General features: G+C 42.6%; 1 long non-coding RNA gene across 1 annotated transcript; it reads right to left on the bottom strand.

Moving 5' to 3' along the window:
- Positions 1 to 3,418: 3,418 nt before the first annotated feature.
- On the bottom strand, positions 3,419 to 20,569 carry LOC137633619 (uncharacterized). Its single transcript, XR_011042308.1, has 5 exons — positions 20,432 to 20,569; positions 18,968 to 19,161; positions 11,377 to 11,490; positions 10,166 to 10,391; positions 3,419 to 3,686 (listed from the first exon to the last, which is right to left on the bottom strand). It is a non-coding gene; the product is annotated as an uncharacterized lncRNA (long non-coding RNA).
- Positions 20,570 to 22,331: the final 1,762 nt, after the last annotated feature.

Below are 22,331 nucleotides of genomic sequence, written 5' to 3'. Positions count from 1 at the left end.
ATCTTTAAATATTTCCCTATTACCCCTTTAGGTTCAGCTACAAGCCACATTGGTGGTTTTGGCTTTCTTTGTGAGGACATTAGGTACATTTACTTCTTCTTCAAACCCATCAGTGGGTTTGGGACTTATCACAAAGTGCTCCAAAGATGTTCAAGATGTTAATTCTAATATTACTGTACTAATATTACAAACAGCATCAAACGCTTCGTCATGACTATCAAAAGATATCCATGAGTCCCATTTTTCATCTCCGTGCCTCATCCTTATTTCCTTTATCAATCCATAGCACTCAAATGCTCTATATATATCATCATAATTTGTCTCTAATAGAATCTGGGCCACATGAAGGATTCTCAGTTTCCTTGTGTTACCCAAATTACTAGACTTTTTAACGTCAGTAGAGTGGTATTTTTTAGTTCCAAGGTCGTCAACAGATTTTTCTTTAATTAAATTAGCAGAGGTCATCAACAGTGCCAGAGGAGAGTCAGCATATCCAGGGGATTGTGGGTCAAGATAGGTTTGTTGATTGGTTAGGTTTGCCTGTTCAAGAATATTGAGGCATCATACGTCAGATAGGAAACTTGCATTCTCCACTATCGGCACAATGAGAGTATACTTCCCAGATGGTCCACCCCATACCCTACCCAAAGGATAGCACCAAAACAGATATAGACACCAAAGAATAGTTCCGCCAAAAAGGGATGGCCGAGATCATACAATACTCTCACATATAACTCTGAACGCAAATACCTCCCAACCGTGATACCTCTTCCCATTCATCGAAGCTGGCAGCAATAACAGATGTAGAAACATCCACACCAGCGGCGATAACGGATGTAGAAACATCCACGCCATTAACAAAAAAAGTGGATAAATGCATATATACTGTATATGTTCTTCGCGCCTCTCTCTATGTTAAGGAGCTCAGCTGCCGAAAGGGAGGCCCACGGAGAGGAGAGGGTTTGAGTCAGAAGACCCTTCGTTAGGGACCTGCCTAGGCTTCATATGCCTCTGGTGGAGCTGAATTGGAAAGACTCCCAACATGGGGTCAGAATCCAGAGGCACTGTTCTAACATGCGAGTGGGAGCTGGCGCTGCAGAGGCTCGAACTAAAGGAACCGAGGCTGAAAGGCCAAGGGAAGCATGAGCAATGGCAGTTGTGCTCTTATGCCTGGGGTTTAAAGGAGCACAAAGGTTCCCCGGGGGACACAGTAACAGCCATAGGTATGGGGAAAGGTTCATCAGAATGAAAAAAATCAATACTGGAAAGGCTCGAGTGGACATGGCTGCTTTTAGAATCTCCTGTATCCCTGTTGGTGCAACATGCGTCCTCTGGCGAAGTAGGGTTTGCTGAACAAGAACGAGGCGCGTTGGGAGAATGTGTCAAAAAAGATTTTGCTGGTAGAAGTGTGTACACACTCGTAAGAGTTGTATGACTCCCTTGTGGTTCTTATGTTTTAGGTCCAAAGGATTGTGCCTCATGATTTGCCTCAAAAGGCAGCACACGAGCAAGGCAGAGTTGAATGTGCTGGAAGAGCTGAAAGGTGGCAAACAGCTCTTTCGAACCAAGCTGGGAAGGACCCCGCAAGAGCAGTCGCCTGGGGTGTATGCTCAGAGGGCTGCATGTGAGCGAAACTTCTGGAGACTCACGGAGTCTCAGTGACAAGATGAAGTGACTACTAGGCTACAAGAGAACCGTGTTAACGATTACCTGCATGCTCTGAAGAGAGCCCCCCAAAGAGTCAGTTCACTAGGAAGGGTGAGGATAACCGAGTACCAACCTACGAAACTGTGAAGGAGATAAAGAATTGGAGCCAGAGACCGAGCAGAACAGACTCTCTTCTATCAACTCAAGAGGGGAAAGGAGCAGATGTTCCTCTTGTCTCAACATTTCCAGGTGCCTCTGGGAGGGAAGGCACCACTAGTTCGCTAGTGGAAGCAACGTGTCTCCCTTATCCAAACGTTGTCCAGGGTTCAAACAATCATCGCTCTTACCCGATCGTACTCAGAGGAGGAGGATCCAGCAGATAAAGGGGAGAGAGTACCAGGAGGAGGAGAAGAACGTCAGGGCTTCTTTGATGACCTCGAGGGTATAGAATTCTTTCTCAAAGTTCTTCTTCCTCCTGTTGTACTGCTCCTACTGTGAGGATGGTCACACCTGGTACTCTTCGCAAGAGAAGCCTCCCTGCACGAAGGGCAAAGCGGGTGAGTCGACATAAACATTATGTGCTGGAGAAAACCCACGTTTGTTATTCTTTGGCAAACTTTCAGCAACACACAACTGAAAGGACAAAGCAGAGCTAAAGTTGAAATAGCCTTAAGCAAGTGAATGGATGAGGGCAGCAGGACATGTCTGCTCTCTACCAAGGCCAAATCAAAAGTGGTCTTGGTAGTAAGGTAGTAGATTTGGCGAGGGCACCAGCCACCCATAGAGATACTACTACTAGAGAGTTAGGGGGTCCTTTGACTGGTCGGATAGTTCTACATTTGATCATTCTATCTGGTTACGGTTCATTTTCCTTTTGCCTACACATACACCAAATGGCATGGCCTATTCTTTACATACTCTCCTCTGTCTTCGTACACCTGACAGCACTGAGACTACCCAACAAATCTTCTTCACCCAAGAGGTTACTGTACTGTCATTGTTCAGAAGTCACTTTCCTCTTGGTAATGGTAGAAGACGCTCTTTAGCCATAGTAAGCAGCTCTTCTAGAAGAAGGACACTCCAAAATCAAACCATTCAGTTTCTAGTCTTGGATAGTGCCATAGCCTCTGTACCATGGCTTTCCACTGTCTTGGGTTAGAGTTCTCTTGCTTGAGGGTGCACTCGTGCACACTATTCTATCTTATTTCTCTTCCCCTTGTTTTTTCAAGTTTTTACAGATTATATAGGAGATATGTATTTTTATGTTGTTACTGTTCTTAAGATATTTTGCTTTTTCTTGTTTACTTTCCTCACTGGGCTATTTTCCCCGTTGGAGCCCCTGGGCTTATAGCATCCTGCTTTTCCAAATAGGGTTGTAACTTAGCAAGTAATAATAATAATAATAACAATAATAATATGTTTTACCTTAAAACGACCATTAAAAGTGTAAGCAATGATCATGGTACATAAAAATAATAACAATAATAATAGTGAGTGAAAAGGTGGGCCATATTCACCCCTGGCCCAACAATTTCCAGCTACCCAGGTAACTACCGGGAAGTTGTCCAAACCTCACATAAAGTTTTTAGGGCCATTTACACCAACTGGTGCTGAATCTTCTCCTGTGTAAAGAACGAAGGTTTGTATTTGTGGGAACAATTACAGATTTGATGCAGGAAATCAGTTCAAACTTTCCTATCTGTCCAACCTTTCATTAAAATATAAACATTAGAAGCGCAAGAGAATCCAAGGACACGCGACTCACCTTAGAGATGATTTAGATGATAAGGGAGTAAACCCCATCACTGACATCTCTTGGAACAACAGTCCTCTCTCTACAGACTTCTTCTAAAATGGCCCAGAGGAAAAGGACTGTCCAGAGACATTAGCCAGCTGATCTTGATTGATGCAAACCAGACCTGTCATTGACGCCTTCCGGGACGCTACCCGTTCTTGCATACGCAGCAGCAGCCATCCGTGACGGACGTGACAACGACCAATGTACCATCTTGTATGGAAACAGGTAGAGACAGGATGGGCTGGAAAAAATCAGTCTGAATGATACGTAGTTTCTATTAGAGATCAGTAATCATTATGGCTGAAAACCCAATCTTCTGCTCAAATGTCAATCAATATCACACAATGCTTATTAGAATCATAATTGAAAATAATACCAAAAACAAAAGACACAGAAGGAGATAGTGAAATACTTTCCCCATAAACCAAAAGGTAGTCTCAAAAATACATATAAACAAAATTCATAATAGACCAATGATAAAATATAACAAATCTTAAAAAGTAATTTGTATTTTTCCTACTCATAAAAACCTGAGTCCTTTAATTCGGGAGATTACTTCAGTGCGAACTGGATTCGCTAGTTGAAATGGATAATGAGCGGTGCAAAGCCCATCCCCTTCCACAGTCGCTTCTCTATTCAATCTTGCTACTTCAACCAAGGACTCAGAGGGACAGTTTGTTCCCCGCAACATACAAACCCTCGTCCTTTGCTTAGGGAGACTCACTGCCTGCTTGGAGGGTCAGAGGGTCCCTCAGAACCCACTGGAGGATTCTGTATCTTCTCTGAATGTGTTCATGGCTGGTTATGTGGAGAAGCAAAGCAGACACACGATCACCTCCTACCCGTTTTTCGTAGGGATGACAAACTGATAGGTCCTGGGACGTACATATTTCTGTAATGCACCAAATCAAAGAGACCCTTAACCAAAAGACACGTCATCAAGAGTCCAATACCAGGAAAATGGGTAATGGGTTGGTATAAGATTCACCATCTCAAAACTCACATGAAGAATGGGGAGATACACCTCTTTCGTTACACAGAAATCTGAAGTGCAACTCACCAGCATCTTGTCCGACCAGCTTACAACGCTTCAAATGCTGACCAAAGAGAGGCAGAAGAAAGAAGAAGAGCCATTTCTACTACATTCACTCACAACTTCCGTCAAAACAATACCATGACGAGACGTAATATGATATTTTCATAATAAGATAAATTTTTTAACATACCCGCTGGTTATATAAGAATGGCTAGCCTTCCTGACGCCTCGGCAGAACTATTTAAAAAAACTCGCGGCTAACGCAGGTATGTCAGGTGTACACTAGCACCCTGGTGGACTACAGGTAGAACTACTCCCACTTCCTCAGATTTTCCTGCCCCTTGGTCTCTAGAGGGGAGGAGGGTGGGACTGATTGATTGATTTAAAGTTTTCAGGCATCCTGACATCAAAGGTCATTGACGCCGGTAACATTTGATTTGTATACAAAAATAAAAAAAATAAAATAAAATAAAAATAAAAGAGAATTCAATTAAAATCATAAAAGTTGAATGTCATAAAAGTTAAATAGTTTTCAGAAGACCTGCTTCTGAAATAAATCTAAAAATGCCACTTGCATGGTAGGACACATCATTTCCAAGAATCTTGGCAAGGATGAACCTGCCACCCTCACCTCGGGCCTCAAATAAATATCTATTCCTTAAGTTGTTATAATTGGGGCATTTGGTCAACAAATGCCACACTATTAGAGGTACTAAACAGTCGTCACAATACGGTTGGTGTTGGCCCTTCAGCAGAAACTCGTGTGTCAACCGAGTGTGACCAATACGGAGACGACAAAGAGTCGTCTCCCATTTTCGGGGCATCATATTATACCTCCATGGAGATACAGTGGAACCTCTACACACGAACGTATCTACATCCAAATTTTCCAACATCCGAAGTAAAATTCGAGCAAATTTTTTACTCTACTCCCGAATTTTATTTCGACACACGAAGTAAACATTACGCTATTGAGCATCGAGTGCTCAGTTCTCTGTTCTTATGTGTATCATGTGGTTGTCCTCTGTTTGTTCTTTTATTAACAGTGCTTATTTTCTTCCTTTTCTCACATTTCCTTTTTGATTTTACCTATAATCATGGTGCCTAAGAAGCTAAGTTTCAGTACAGGAAGAAGGCAATTCTTTCATTAGAATTGAAGCAAGAAATTATAGAAAAACATGAGAGCAGTGTGCATGTGAGTGATACTGTATGGCTAAACAATATGGGCGGAATAGGCCTATGATCTCGAGGATCATCAAGCTGAAGGCAGCCATTAAAGCAAATAACCATCGAAGGGGATCACCATTATTACAAGACATCTTAGCAATACCCTGGAAGAGATAAAACGCCTTTTGTTGATAGGGATAAAAGACAAAGAGATTGTTGGCAACGATCATTTGTGAGAAGGGCCAGCGTGATGAACAGAAAGAAAGAAAAAAAGTGAAGCAAAAAAACCATGATAGCATTAACAAGCTCTTTTAAATAAGACTTCTCTCTTTTTCTGTTTCTCTCTAAACATAGCATTAACATGTTCTTGAATAAAATCTCTCTCTCTCTCTCTCGCTCTCTCTCTCTCTCTCTCTCTCTCTCTCTCTCTCTCTCTCGTTCTTCTTCGCTGTTATAGTGTTAGATACGTCTATTATTTTTTTTTTCCGAGAGAGAGAGAGAGAGATTAAACAAAAATGTGTTTAGAGTACATATGATTTTTAACAGCGTCAACGAGTTGAAAAACAATTAATGTAACTAAGAAAGTAATAACAGCTAATCTGAATTCCTTTATCAACTAAAACAAATATTGATACAAACACACTTGTGTGTGCGTATGCACAAACACAGGTGCAAAATTTGCTACGCAGTAAGAGAGACAGTCGGGGAGGAGGTAGAGATGGTAACTGCGATAACATACCGTAACTCGTCACTGAAAGTGATGAAAATAAAAAATCAGAAGAAAAAAAAATATTAAAAAATATGAAATATAAAAATAAAAAAAAATAAATAAGCCAAGTTAGATTAAAATTTCCGTAGTGTAAGTTACGGTATGTTATCGCAGTCACCATCTCTACCTCCTCGCCGATCGTGTCTCCTCGTGTGTGTGTGTGTTTCCGCATAGGCACACGAGTGTGTTTGTATCAATATTTGTTTTAGTTAATAAAGGAATTCAGATTCGCTGATATTGTTTTTTTTTTTAGTTACATTTAACTGTCTTTCAACTCGTTAACGCTGTTAAAAATCATATGTACACACATTTTTGTTTAATCTCTCATTTTTGTTTAATCTCTCTCTCTCTCTCTCTCTCTCTCTCTCTCTCTCTCTCTCAGAAAAAATTAATAGACGTCTCTAACACTAACAGTGAAGAAGAACAGAGAGAGAGAGAGAGAGAGAGAGAGAGAGAGAGAGAGAGAGAGAGAGAGAGAGAGAGAGAGAGGAGTATTTATTTAAAGAACATGTTAACACCATGTTTACCTTCTCGCCGATCGTCCGTCGTCTTCTGGCGTAGCAAATCCTACACCTGCGTTGGCCTGTCTCTAAGGTAAAGTGGCAATAAAACACATTTTTTATTTATTATTTCTTTATAATTATCTTTTTCACATGCTTCTTTCATATTATGCAGTTATGTTATTGTTATGTGTAATTATGTGTAGCCATATATTAAGGATTTATTATGGGTTTTTAGGCTGAGGAACGAATTAAATGAATTACCATGTATTCTTATGGGAAAATTCGTTTCTACATCCGAACATTTTCTACATCCGAAGTTGGTTGTGGAACGAATTAAATTCGTATGTAGAGGTACCACTGTAATACCTTTGGTTGGATACGAAAAGGTCAACAAAGACACCAAAATCCCAGGAGGAGGAACTTTAGTTGCTTTAGTTTGAACACTGGTGCTGTGACACAATACTACTATCTCACAGCAGAATAAACTTCGGAGGTACTCCCTTTTTGGCTTGATGAACAGGTGTTCAAGAATACACGTGCTTCAGATCAACTGAAAGCAAGAGTCCTTCCTCTCTGATGACATACTACCCGGGACATGACCATGATATAAACGCAGTTTCAAAACAAATTCGTTCAGCAGCAGAGAGGCCGATGACTGGTCTTCAAACCCAGTAGACTTCTCCACTGGGAAGGGTCGACTAAAAACCTGTAAAAGCGTCCCGAAAGACTTATTGAGCATTCTTCTCCTCCATGGCTTGCACCCTTGCTGCCGAGGACAGGGCTCCAGCAATTTTGGAGGATGGTTACGGAATACCATCGGAGTGGAGTGAGGGGAGGACAATGTACTACAAGGAACAGGAGATATCTGTACTGAAGGACTTCCACTGCATTGCTCCATATCGCTGCCACTTTTCCCCCATGGCATGACAAGCAGCTGAACTGCCAGGTTAGGTACAAAGAAGGTGGAGCACTGTTGGCAGCTGGAGGTCCTGATGGGGCTTTGGAGGCAGCAGGATTTTCTTCAAAGGATCTCATCGTAACTGTCTCTGAATGGTCTGGTCCAGTGAATGTAACTGCTCAGTGGATAAAGGAGACACGGCTTGCCTTTATGTCACTCTGAGGTAAGGAAGAAGTAGCCTCTAGACCCGAGGAGTGCCTCAAGGTTAGGGACTCCTCTGGCCCAATTGGCACACTGATTCGCATCAAACTGACCCAACTCGCTGTACTTCGACAACATCTCGAGAAGCGGCGAAGTAGTAATTGCACCGAACCAAAATGGTCAATACAGGAGGCTGTCTGCAGGATAGCCATTGAAGGTTTCTATACCAGCAGCAAGCTCAAGTGTTGAGAAGACTGTGACCTCAGTCTTGAGTCTCCCTACCAGGAAAACTGCAAGGTCAACGGAAAGAGGAGACAGGCTTGCTCCCTCGGGTAAACAGAATCTCAGCAGTGAATTGTCATGCCGAGATCTGAGAATCCACTCAGTCTAAATTCTGACCACTGCAACTTTAAGCGAGGTCTTGGTCCTTGAGAGCCACAAAAGGCCGATCAATAACTATCGCTATCACTTTCACAAGAGACGCAGTAACCGCTCCAAGGTCATTGCACTCAACGAGTGACAAATTAACACCGAGCCTCGGAACTCTCCGCCTCCAAAGTCACTGGACTGGAGTCGGTCGCCATTGGGGTTTTGAAAACCCTAGACAAGTAAAGGAGGGTTCTGGAGGTTGAAGGTGGTTCGATCAGCCTCCTCTTCAGAAGCATCCCCATAGACTGTCGTTAAACCTCTGCAGAGCAGGAAAGTGATCCCTACATTGGTGCACCTGCACTTGATGGCAAAGACCCTCGCCAACAAGCGGGGTGGGAAATCCTGGGTGCTCGTGAGAGCTTTGAGATCAGTCCTAGCCAATTACCTGTGGCCCCCAATGGCCGACCGAACATGTGGACTAGCCAAGCCGGAGATGGATGGGCGACAGCCAATTTTTCTCCCGACGTGGGAACGTGTGACAGTGTCGCTGGTGGCAAGAAGATCGCACAGAGAAGACCCAGGATGGTAATCCCGATCCCTATCAAGTGAAGGAATGTCTCTCGTACCTCGTAAAAGAGAGGCGATCCACTACTGGTTAGTCCCACCCATCGACCCCCAACCCAAGTCTACAGTATTTCTCTCCTTTTGGAATAAATGCCTCTTCAGTGAAAGAGACCACAGTGTACCTCCATCGGTCACAGGAAGAAATGGGTGAGTTGCAGTGGTGCCCTTCACTCCTGACAGACGGAGCACGCACTGGGTTTGGTATGAGGCTGAGCACCAATAGCGAAGGAGTAAGCCTCTGTATTGCGTACCAACCTGTAATCAGTCTGCGCTGGGTCTCGGTACAATGCAGTCTCTATCAAGCGTCTCGTCCTACGTGACTCCTGTCGAACGATGTTTCTGGACTTCTTTGAAGAAAGAAAATATTAAAAGAGGCCAAATTTGAGAGGCCGCAGGATTGTGTACAGCTTGCAGACAAAGTGTTTACTGTGCATGAACTTCAAATTCATATCACAATACTATTCGATAGTTGTATTTACTCCTAAATTCGCTTTCTCTAAAATTCAAATCACCCTTTCTACTATGCAAATAGCCTATGTCTACATTAAAATCCTTATTATTATTAGCTAATCTACAACCCTAATTGGAAATGCAAATGCTATAAGCTCTAGAGAGGCTCCAACAGGGAAAATAGCCCATTGAGGAAAGGAAATAAGGAAATTGATAGAATTGTGTGCATGAGTGTATCCTCAAGCAAGAGAACTCTGACCCAAAATAGTGGTAAAGAAGCTAGAGAACAATGGTTTGATTTTGGAGTGTCCTACTCCTAGAAGAGTCTCTTCTACACTTACCAAGTGAAAAGTAGCCACTGAACAATGACATCCTTGTAAATGATCTTGTGTTATGTAAATTGCTATTCTGAATTGAATTATGTTATATGTACTTTTTTATATAGTATGTGCACTGTATTTTGAAAGATCTTTTTCTTATTCAGGTCCATTTCTCATGTTTTTTTTTTTTCTTTTTTTGTTGTTTCCAGAGTTTACGTACTTCTTAAATCACTAGGTCTTTTTCCTTTTTTCCTATTATAAATGCCTTAGCAAAAATCAAAAGTCTACAATATCCCACAGTCATCTCATCACTTAACCTTGTCTACTTATTTGACTATTAGATAACAATAGCTTGAAGGAACAAGTTCAGGACGTAAACAAACCCTGCAAAGCCTCGGCCAAGTCCACGTAGATGTCAATCTGGCAGGAGCTCCGGATTCCGCTGCCACCGGCGACCTCTTCTGGCATCTTGGAGGTGAAGTGCACGTGGTTGCGGGTCATGCGACGGAGGCCTTCCTTTCAGATGCTCTCCCAGTACTTGCGGTACGTCCCGTGGATCACCGGCGTGCCGTCGTCCGACGTGATCTCCTCTAGCTCTAGGTCCTCAACCTGGAAAAAGATCATGAAGTTAAAATGTACTACTACTACTACTACTACTACAGAGAGAGAGAGAGAGAGAGAGAGAGAGAGAGAGAGAGAGAGAGAGAGAGAGAGAGAGAGAGAGAGAGAGAGAGGGAGAGAGAGAGAATATATATATGCACAATTTCCAATACTCAGTACAGAACTAGGAATATAGCATCAAATGACCTTCCTGCAATACAGTACCAATATCTTTGCTTCTGACAAAAATCAAGGTCAGAAAAGAGAGAGGAAACAGACAGAACGTCAGATATGTGAAGTAAACTCTAGCGAGGAAACAGATACGTTCAACGCGCGTGTCAGAACACGTGTCTCAAACCTTACGCCAGTAGACATTGACGCTACTGCAATCAGGAATGACGCTTAAGGTATACAATTCAGATAACAGTAATAGATTCTTAGTTCTCAAGTCTGACCCTCAACTAAATCAATAATGCTGTGGCCACATCACCAATGATCTATCTATTTACTAAGGCACTTCCCCCAATTTTGGGATGTAGCCAGCATCAAACAAAGGAATAAAAGGGGACTTTCCTCTCTCCTCTCCTCCCAGCCTGATAAGGGACTCAACCCTCCCCCGTTATCCACCACAGATAAAGTTTCATACACTGAATCACCTACTGCTGCTACCTCCGCGGACACCAAGGCAACCGGAGGAAGCAGCAGGGCCTACCGGAACTGTGCCACAATAGCTCACCATTCATTCCTACTTCTACTACGCTCTCTTGCCTCTCTCACATCTATCCTCCTATCACCCAGAGCTGCCTTCACTCCATCCATCCACCCAAACCTTGGCCTACCTCTTGTACTTCTCCCATTAACTAGTGCATTCATCACCTTAAGCAGACAGTCATGGCAATGATATTTCTAACAAATTGGTGGTATTCCCGTAACAAGTTGCAATGTTTCTTTTTTCAATATCTGCAATAATAATAATGATTCAAAATGTATATACCTGAAGGCTATGGCCCTGGTTAGCTCTGATGTATAGCTCAGCCTCACGCTCTTCTAGCTTGAACCGCTGTTTGGGGCAATTCGCCACTATCTCCCTCACCTTTTCTACTGTCACCTGAAAGTAAAATACAATTTAAGTAACGAGTTCGCCAAAATTACATCGACAAGTACTCTGATAATTAATCAGTAGAACTTCAAAAGTTCAAACTTGCAGCAAATGTTTTTATGTTGAACAAGCTGACATCAGTCTTTTTATAGTCTATATGTTAATTATCTGTTTTAATGTTAATATTTTTCAAATATTTTATTTCAAATTTTTCAATACTTCTTGTATCGTTTAATTATTTCCTTTCCTCACTCGGCTATTTTTCCGTGTTGGAGCTCTTGGGCTTATAGCATCTTTCTTTTCCAACTAGGGTTGTGCCTTGGCTAATAATAATAATAATAATAATAATAATAATAATAATAATAATAATAATATGCAAACAGACTTGGATTATTCAAGGTTGCTGTAACCACATTTCTGTCATTTCAACTCAAGTGATTATTATCGTCATCGTTAATATTACTAGCTAATGTATAATCCTAGTTGGAAAAGATGACACATTCAGAGATAATTTGTATTTTTCCTAACTATACAAACCTTAGCTATTTACATGGGGTAATTACTTCGGCGTAGCTGAAATGATGAGCCATAATAATTTTAACGAGGGTTTACTACCCCTCCGCTAGTTAGCGGGGGGTAGGGAGGGGTAGCTTGCTACCCCTCCCCCCTCACACACAGTGCGTACTCCACTTTACTTAGAGGCAGGACTTATCTTGGGGGACAGGGCTGGCAGGCAAATATGTGTAAATAGCTAAGGTTTGCATAGTTAGGAAAAATACAAATTATCTACGAATTTGTCATTTGTTCCGTAACTGAAATACAAACCACGCTATTTACATGAGGTGACTTAACCCTTAGAAAGGGTGGTAAGTCCCTGCCATGCTGGCTTTGGCTTGCCCGGGGATTCCATATTCGAGCGTTTAAGTACTCGGACAATAGGGAATCCCTGCTCCTCGCTAGCGGTTGTGAAACTGCCGCGGCCTACGTAAGGTGTGTGCGAAGGAGAAAAGTGACTCGTCCTAGGAAGTTGACCTGGAGTTCCTCAGAAGGAAATCTAGGCTAGGACTCTCCCAATACCACCTCGTCAGGGTATGGGGACATGACAGTATTACACTTAATACTAGGAACACAAGGAAGCATGGTCTACCTGCAGTAGTTTGAGGTCAGCTGTGCAGAGAACCCAGGATGCTGCTTTCTCCAAGGGAGGAGAGGATGAAGAAAAGAATAAGGGCCAGACAGATCTTTTCATTCACGCAGACCAACACCGGGTAACAATGCCCTCAACCTTCTGCTACTTGTCCATTAAGGAGCCTGAGGTTTAGACCAGCTGTTGTGCAGCCACCACAGGGCTGATAGAAAACGTATCGAGCCTCCTGTGGGTCACGTCTTGCAGGTAGTGGGCTGTGAAGGTGGTCTGACGCTTCCACACCCCCGCTTGCAGGACCTGTGTCACTGAATGATACTTCATGAAGGGCAGGGACGTAGCTACGCCCTTGACATCATGTGCTCTAGGGCAATGTGACGGAGAAGGGTCAGGATTCAAGGACAGGTGTATTACCTTGCGAATCCAGGCTGAGATGGTATTCCTGGTGACCCTTCTCTTCATTTTCCCAGTGTCCACGAACCAGGCTTGAACCTGGGGACGAACTGCAGCTCTTCTCTTAAGACACAACCTCAGACTCCCTAAAGGCAAGGTAGGAGATGGACTGGGTCATCTGTTACAGGACGGAGACTCGAAACCTGGAAAGAGTCGAACCGCGGGTCCGGCACTCCCGGGTTCTGAGTCTTGGCAACAAAACTCAGGGACGAACCTGAACGTTACCTCCCCCTATCCCCTTGAATGGGCGATGTCATATGAGAGACCATGTGACTCGCTTGGCCGAGGCTAAGGCTAGCAGGAACACTGTCTACCCGGTAAGGTGGTGATCTGGAACCTTAGGTAGTGGTTCGTAGGGAGGTCTCTTTAGAGACTTGAGGACTCGAACCACGTTCCAAGGAGGAGGTCTCACTTCCGACTGAGGGCAGGAGAGAACATGGCTTCGTATGAGGAGAGAGAGTTCCAGCAAGGAAGAAATGTCTATCCTTTGAGCCTGAAGGCAAGACTTAAGGCTGAGAGATAGCCTTTCACTGCCGAAACTGAAAGGCACATTTCATCCCGCAAATACACGAGCAGCTCCACTATTGCTGGAAGTGGCATCGTGTGGAGGGATACCCTTTCCACGACACCGACCACAGTAAACTCGCCCCTTCTCCTGGTAGACTACTGCTGAAGACTTGCGCAGGTGTCCAGACATCCTGTTCGCAACTTGTTGCAAAAATCCTCTCTCTGAGGAGATGCTGGATGGTCTTCCGGCGTGAAATCGAAGCAAAGCTACGGCTTTGTGGAGGATGTTGGCATTTGGTTGTGTGAGTAACCCGTGACATGGAGGGAGTTCCCTCAGAGGCTCTGTAAGGAGTTACAGAAGGTCTGGTGAGCCATTCTGCGAGATGCCCTAGCGGAGCTATGGAGATCATTGAGAGACTGCCCGATACCCTGGTCTTGTAGAGTACTCTCCTCATCAGCCAGAACGGGGAAAGGCGTACACATCGATGTTGTCCCACCGTTGTTGGAAGGCATCTTACCAGAGGGCCTTGGGGTCCGGGACCGGGGAACAGTACAGCGGGAGCTTGTAGTTCAGCGCTGTAGCGAACCGGTCCACAGTTGGGGAACCCCACAGAGTCAGGACTTTGTAGGCTACTTGAGGATCCAAAGATCACTCGGTATCTTGTATCTGTGTCGCACTGCTCAGACTGTCGGCGAGCACATTTCTTTGCCCGGAATGAAGCGAGCTGCTATGGTGATCAAGAGGAACTCGGGCCATCTCAGTATCTCTACTGCAAGATGGGATGGCTGTTCTGAAAAAGTACCTGCCTGTCTGAGCATATAAGCCATCACTGTGGTGTTGTCGCTCCTCCCAACCACAGAGTAGTCGGCCAGGCTTGGTGGAGCTACTGAAGTGCCAGGAACACGGCCTTCATCTCTAGTAGGTCTAGAGAAGGTACTTTCCTGGTTCTGACCACAGGCCTGAGGTCCTGTGGTTCAGAACGTGGGCCCCCCTTTCTTTGATGCGTTCGAAAACAGCATCAAGTCCGGGGGGAGGGAGAGAAGGTCCACTCCCTTTCGTAGATTCTCGTCTGCTACCCACCACTAGAGGTCCGTCTGTTCCGGTTGCCCCATAGGGATCAAGGTGTCCGGGGAGTCATGTCCCTGACTCCACCGCGACCTGAGTCGCCACTACTCATCCTGAGGCGACTGTAGGGAATCAGACGGGCCAGGGAGGAAAAAATGGTCGAGGAGACGTAACCACGTTTGGGTTGAAAGTTCTTCTCGTGAGAAGAACTGTCTCACAACCTTCCTCAGCCTTGCTATCCTGTCGTCTGAAGGGAAGGCTTTGTGGAGATTGGTGTCTATGACCATGCCTAGGTATACCAGACTCTGAGAGGGCGCGGAGAGGACTTCTCGAGGACTACCATGATCCTTAGAACTTGGCAAAGTCTGAGAAACTTGTCCCGATGGCGAAGAAGGGTTGCCTTCGAGTCTGCTAGGATCAGCCAGTCGCCCAGGAAACGGAGGAGACGGATGCCGATCCTGTGGGCCCATGATGAAATCAGAGTGAGCCCCTTGGTGAACACTTGAGGTGCTGTGGAGAGACCGAAGCACCGCACCTTGAACTGGTATATCTTGTCTTCCAGGCAAAAACCAAAGTACTTCCTTGAAGACGGGTGGACCGGGATTTGGAAGTACGCGTCCTTCAGGTCCAGTGTACACATGAAGTCTTGTGGTCTCACTGCAAGACTGACCGTGTCTGCCGTCTCCATACTGAACGGAGACTGTTTGACAAACCCGTTCAGCGTCGAGAGGTCAATGACCGGTCTCCAGCCTCCAGACGCCTTCTCACAGGGAGGAGTCGATTGTAGAAGCCTGGGGACCCGTTGAGTATAAGAAATAGTAAGTTAAAAGACAAAACATTAATGGCCGTCAAGCGAGGATGGGAGCGGAGACATCCACTCGCCATTCGAGCCAAAAGTAAAATGGAGCACGCACTGTGTGTGTGAGGGGGAAGGGGTAGCAAGCTACCCCTCCCTACCCCCCACTAACTAGCGGAGGGGTAGTAAACCCTCGTTAAAATTCTTATGGCTCGTCATTTCAGCTACGCCAAAGTAATTACCCCATGTAAATACAGTAGCGTGGTTTGTATTTCAGTTACGGAACAACTAGACGATAAAAGAGAGCGCTTAATAGGAGTTTTCCTCCGATGAAGGAATACGGTCCGGGCTGCCCCAATGACTACAGCCAGGATGTTGACTTTGTTCTGAAGGAACTAACTTACGTTTTAAAGGTCTCGAAACCTGACGCCAAGATTTTTTAAATAAACAAGTCATCGGAAGACGAGGAGAACTTAGTCTCGCCTGTCTTATGGTAAGGACGTGCTTGAGGAGCAACGTCTGTTACCTTTGAGGGAACGTCTGTTCGTTGTTTAACGCTTATTGCTACCTTTGGTCTTGTGACATTCCTTCTCCCAGGGGTTGGGGAGCTTGAAAGAGGTCTCGGACTGGGTAAGCGGCAAGCACGAACAGACGAACCCTCCGCATTAACACTAAACACATTTTTAGCACTTTTCACTTTGTCACTTTCACTTTTCAAAATTTTTACGTCGGACATAAGCTGATATCAGTCCAAGGCCAGTGATTCGACCTTTTCACCCAAAGCATGAATAGCCTTCAACATATCTTTAAGAAAAGGTTCATTAGTGCAAGTAGAGGGTTCTGAAACTACCACTACAGGGGGAGGAAAAGGTTCAGGAGCATGGGAAGAGGACAATTCTTGCGATCGAGAAGAGCTTCTTCTAACCCTATCTCTCTCTCGAGTTTTCGAGTATATTTATCATACTCCAACCACTCGAATTCAGATAAATTAATACACTCCTGGCATCAATCCCCTAAATGACAAGCTTTGCCTCTACAATTAACACAAATAGAGTGGGGATCGATGGAAGCCTTAGGAAGGCGTTTATTACAGTCTTTAGAAATTTACGATAGACAGGAGAAGGGTCAGCCATTTTGAAAATTTCAAAGAGAGATCCAAAAAACAAGCCAAGTTCAGCAACAGAAAATCAAAAAAGATATTCAAGAGTTTTTCAAAGATTATCCAACACGGCGAAAGCCAAAAAACCATGAACAAGTACTTCACCAATTGTTGAAAACTTTAGGTTTACCACGAGCAGGAACCAATGTTGTCATTCCAACCGGCAGAGAAGAACTGAATTCCTTGGGAATATATTCGGTATCCTGCCGACAGTTGGCGCTAGTGTACACCCAGCAACCACCAAGGTGATCGCTCGTGAGTTTTGAATCTGCCGACCGTCGGAGACGTTAGCTACATATATAACCACCGGCTAAGTTAAATATTTAAAAATATTTTATATAAAATATTAAATGAATAGATATAGAAATAAAGAATATGTATATATATGTAAACAACCCTTATTACTTAAGGGTTTCCAACAAAAGATGATAAGTCACATTTAACAACAGGAACATTTACTGTATGAATATTATACGAAAAAAATTTAGTATTCCCAAAAACGAATAAGTAAACAACGATACAAAGAATCGTGAGACTATATCGATTGTCATGAATACTACGTCGTATGAAAATTAACTGAACGCTAATTTTCTTTAATCTTTGCAAAAAGATTATCTAAAGAAAAAAATACTAAAATGACAAATATTATTGTAAAATAACATATTCCTTTTATCTAATACAACTTGAATACTTTGGTCTTAAGAAGAATTTACTTTTCATAAATAACGATAAAAAGAAAATTGTAATACTGTAACGATTGACTGAGAACTGTGTAGCATAAATAAACTGAACGCTACTTAAGCTTTGAAAACAGATTGAAGATCATCTAAAGAAAGTATACCAAAAGGACAAAAATTTTCTTAAAATAACATAATCCTTTCATCTTATATAACTTAATACGTTGTGAGATAGTATTCACTTACCATTCTTTGTAGAAAAAGAAAGAAAATGCAAGTCATACTCAAGCTTACGTCATATGACTGTGACGTCATAGACAAGGCGGGGTTTTTACCTATCGCTATTATGCTTTCGTTAGTTTAAAGTAGGTTGAAAAAACTTCTAATCCTAACTTTTAAGCTATAACATATCGATCAAATACCAAACAAAAAGAAAATAAGCGAATGCCAGAACCCATATTTAGGAGTACATCACCAAGATAACTGCTAAAATCCAGGTTAATCACGAATGAATTCCAAACGATGTTGCCAGCAACGCGGCATGGAAGATCTGGTGAAGTATGGAATGGTTCGGCCTATCTCCCGTAAGGGCGCTAGTGTACACCTGGCAACTCTATCTGCGATTGCCGCGAGTTTTTGGAATTTCTGCCGGACGTCAGGGACTAAAGCCATTTTTATATAACCAGCGGGTAAGTTTCATGTTTAAAGACACTGGTAGAGTACAGACCTTGTAAATTATGATGCAATGGTACAGTATCTATTTGGTGTTATTACTTATACTTCAAAGATGTATCACTTTAGTTTCTAAAGCTTTTATGAATTCATTTCACTAGCCATGGGATTCCTACAGCCACACTCGACAGATTCCACTTCATTTCTCTATGCCTTACCTGTCATTTCTTCTTTTCACTCATGACAAAGTCAAGCAATTCATTTCCTTGCCTTGCATGGGTGTCCAGATCATACCTGTAACCCTCAGCGCACTTGTAAGGAGCTGGCAATACGTCCCTAACAACCTCCTGTACTCTGAGGGATTCTACATGCGATGACCATCTAAAGTCAAGGAAGGATTCTTGACCTTCAGTGTCCTCTTGACAACACTACTACAACAGAGTAATTAGTTTTCTTATCATGCTTGCAATAGCCGTCCCACAGCTTGAACCGAGTGACACTCCTTCCTCGAGGGGCTTTTAACTATGGCTGAATTACGTTCAACTCTTTTTACCTCAAGGTACTGCCTTACATCAAGACCTCTTCTCCTCCTCTCCATCAAACCAAGCACAGATGCACTTAATCAATAGTCAAACTTCCAAATGAGAAAGATGGAAACAAGATTTAAGTTTCTACAGAAATCTCATTTGAAAGGGATGTTTGGCTCCTTGGTAAACTTTCAAGTATCATTCTTCTAAATATCAAAATAAAATGGCTCAAGTGATTTAAATTTTGGTATTTCTAAAACACAGTCTTAAAAATCAATAAAATTAGACAAAGTAAAAGCCGAATATAGAACATATAAAATAATGCTTAAGTTGGAAGCATTTATTGCTCTTACATATTATGACAATGAATCAAAATTAAGTCTGGTACTTTATGATTAAATGCAGGCAAGAAGGTTCTACTGTGCGATGAAAAACAAGATTTTCAAGTGTAGACATTTGAATGAAATACGAGGCACTAATCTTACCTAAAGTTGTAATGCATTTCAGCGTACGGAGCCCTTTGACTTCTTCATCACTAAGGGTCTAAACTACCGCCAGCGAATCAGATCCTGTGCTGATCAATGTCTGTCCAGTTGAAGGGCTCGGCTGAATCCACCGCACTGAGGTAATCTCACCCTTGTGTCCTTTGGGTGGGTGATGCTCCAACAACATTGCTGTCCTGAAGTGGAAAGTCAGATCTTAGATCTACACCTGACTGAAATATATATAAACAGGGTCACTTTACTAACTCAATCTCTCAAGTCCATGTTCAGTATGGAACATTTATTCCTGAAATTCTAAAAAAAAAGTTAAAACAAAATTACCAATAAAATTCTGGTGTGTATAACATAATGATCTGAAGTACTGTATCAACCATACAACTAGAAATATGTCTGTATGCTTTAATAATGCATTGATACAGGATTCATTGAAACAGAATAATACACAGACAGATACAAAATGGAAATAAAATCTATGACAAAACTAACAAATACCCAAATCCTCTTAGGTTAATATATAGTATCTGCTACAAGGCCTACTAGGGTATGCTTCCATGAAATGACTCAGACAAGAGTGCAAAAACTTGGCCTTTGCAAGTCGTCTTATTAATGAGAAAAAAAAACGATGAAGTTGTCCGTTGTCAAGAAGATGCTATCCAAAGACTACAACTTGGGTGACTTGAAACAATGTAAGTATAGTCAAGCTTTATTTGTTTCTGTTAGTATTTATCATGGGAAGATTGTCATTCGTTGGGAAAAGAAGTGTAAACTTTCTTATTACTTGTAAAATATTTTTCCTTTACAAAATATGAGTGAAACGGGTACGAATCAAACACAGGATAGGCTGAGAGTATGGCAGTCTAAGGGGGGGGGGTGGGGGAATCGCACAGTGTCATTGGCACCCCAGTTAAGTAGGGTTGAGTTAGGTTAGGTGGTGGTATTACGTGATGGATTTGAGGATCAACGGACACAGCTTTTTTGTAGTACAGGGGTCATGTCTTACGAACTGCTAGAAAATGGGAAGAAATGTCCATTTTCTATGCACGCTGGAGGACCTGGCCGCTGATCTACATAGGCCCCCAACAAATACCATAATGGAAGAAATCACACAGGAGCATCATACAATTTTCATGCATAATTCAATTTATAAACAACCGGTCATTGTAAGTTCAATTTCTTGGGATCAGAAATACTGTTCACTGAACAGACATGTGATCAGCACTTGTCCAATATACACATTGTAAACACGGGATAGGAAATATCCCTTTGATTTCATAAAAAAGCCTGAAGGATCCTTTACAAGGGCAGACAGGGTCAGGAAATCAGCACAAAATGAGAAGGAAATTCAAATGATCTGGGCTACGAAGCCGCCAGCCAGTTTGCAATGGCTACAGCTGACAGCCTACGAATATCTATTATTACTTGATAGACCCCGTTCTCTAAACCTACCTTAAGATCAAACAGCAATATTCCCGTATCGGCGGTATAAGCAACTGTGTCCACGGCCCAGGAAATACACCTGCGTGTTTGATTAACAGATTTAACACAGGCCGCCATAATCAGGCTACACTCTCTATGGTAACCCCGTGACGTCACAAATGTCAACAACGCAGTCAGCTGATGTCGAACAAGTAACCAGCATACAAATAAAGTAAATTATAATTATAAGGCTTTTAGAATTAGCTAGAACTATAAATTTTATCTCTAAATCATTATTAATTAATTTAGTTTATTATTATAATATTAAAATACTTCTTGATTATATAATTATATAGAATTTATCAACTGCATGATGACTCTTTTGTACGCTTAAGACTAAACGCTGTCTTGAAATCCACCTTTAGTAAAATGTAAACAACTGATCTAATATCTACCTAGATTGCTTCATCAATGTGTATTTTATTATTATTATTATTATTATTATTATTATTATTATTATTATTATTATTATTATTATTAGATAAGCTACAACCCTAGATGGAAAAGCAGGATGATATAAGCCCAAGGACTCCAACAGAGAGAAAATAGCTCAGTGAGGAAAGGTAGTAAACTACAAGAGAAGTAATGAACATATTATTATTATTATTATTATTATTATTATTATTATTATCATTATTATTATTATTATTATTATTATTATTATTATTATTATTATTATTATTATTATGTAATAAATGATGACTGCTATAGCAGAAGGAAGGCTAAGGTTCGTGAAAGAGATAGAAGAGGGAATACACTGGAACCTTGATTCTGTTCTGTTGAAGATTGCCTGGACCTTTTGGCCAGACACGGGCTTTTGCAATCTTGCAGCCCGTAGGTGTTTGGATGGGATATGTTGGGATAGGTAGTTGGGTGGGGGATATTCTGCAACATTTATTTTAGGATATTGGGATAGGTTTTGGGTGGTGATTGGATGTCTGAAAAGGAGTGATTGACTGTGGAATATCGTCCTATGAGCCCACTGGCTCCAGTCTGAGTGAGAGAAAGAGTTATAGTAGCACGCCCCGATAAGTAGGAGAGCTCGGAAAGGAGTTGAAAGTTTGTAGTCATAGAAGTTGACATAGGTGAAGTGAAAAACTTCATAGTGGTTTAAGCTTAAGTGTGAGATAGAGGGCTAGTGTGAGATTTCAGCTGAGTAGGAGAGAGCTGAAGAGGAGGAGTTGTAGCGGTTTTAGTGGTAGAGATAGGGTGGAATATAAAATTCCTGTACCTGTAAATGATAAAAAAAGGGAGAGATAAAAAAAAGTAAAAATAAAGATAAAGATTATTTCTGAGACAAACAAAGGGAGATGAAGGCGTAGAAGGCAACACAGGCCGCAGTGCGACAACGGGTTGCCATCTGAAGAGAGAAAAATGTGTTGGAGGTCAAAAAGACCCCCCCCCCCCCCCCCCGATCCCTGCCCCACCCCCTGACCGACAACACAGGCCACTGTGCGACAACCGGCTGCCAGCCAAGAAGAGGGGAAGATGTGCTGGAAGTCAAAAAGACCGCCGACGACCCCGGCCACACCCCCAGACAGGCAACACAGGCCACTTGTGCGACAACGGGCTGCCAGTCAAGAGGAGAGAAAGATAAGGTCGCAGCCGCCTGCAATCCCCAGCTCCCAGCACAGAATTGTAGAGAGGATAAGGTTTCTCCTTTAATTGCCGCTTGGATTTTACGTTGACTTTGTTGCAACGTTATCTCGGTGGAGGGTAACTCCGGAGAAAGGCTGAGAGGGTATTGTGATTGTCAATGATATGCTTGACAATTTCTGTTGCAGTAGCAGGAGTATTGGGATTAAGATCCTGCCGAAGTATGCTTGTTTCCTGACATTGCTGTAGATAGTGCTGTAAAGGTTCTTCTGTG

Source organism: Palaemon carinicauda, chromosome 43 (assembly GCF_036898095.1).
Source record: "Palaemon carinicauda isolate YSFRI2023 chromosome 43, ASM3689809v2, whole genome shotgun sequence".
NCBI classification, from domain to species: domain Eukaryota; kingdom Metazoa; phylum Arthropoda; class Malacostraca; order Decapoda; family Palaemonidae; genus Palaemon; species Palaemon carinicauda.
The sequence above is the reverse complement of the archived record's forward strand: the minus strand, read 5'-3'. Positions and strand labels throughout refer to the sequence as shown.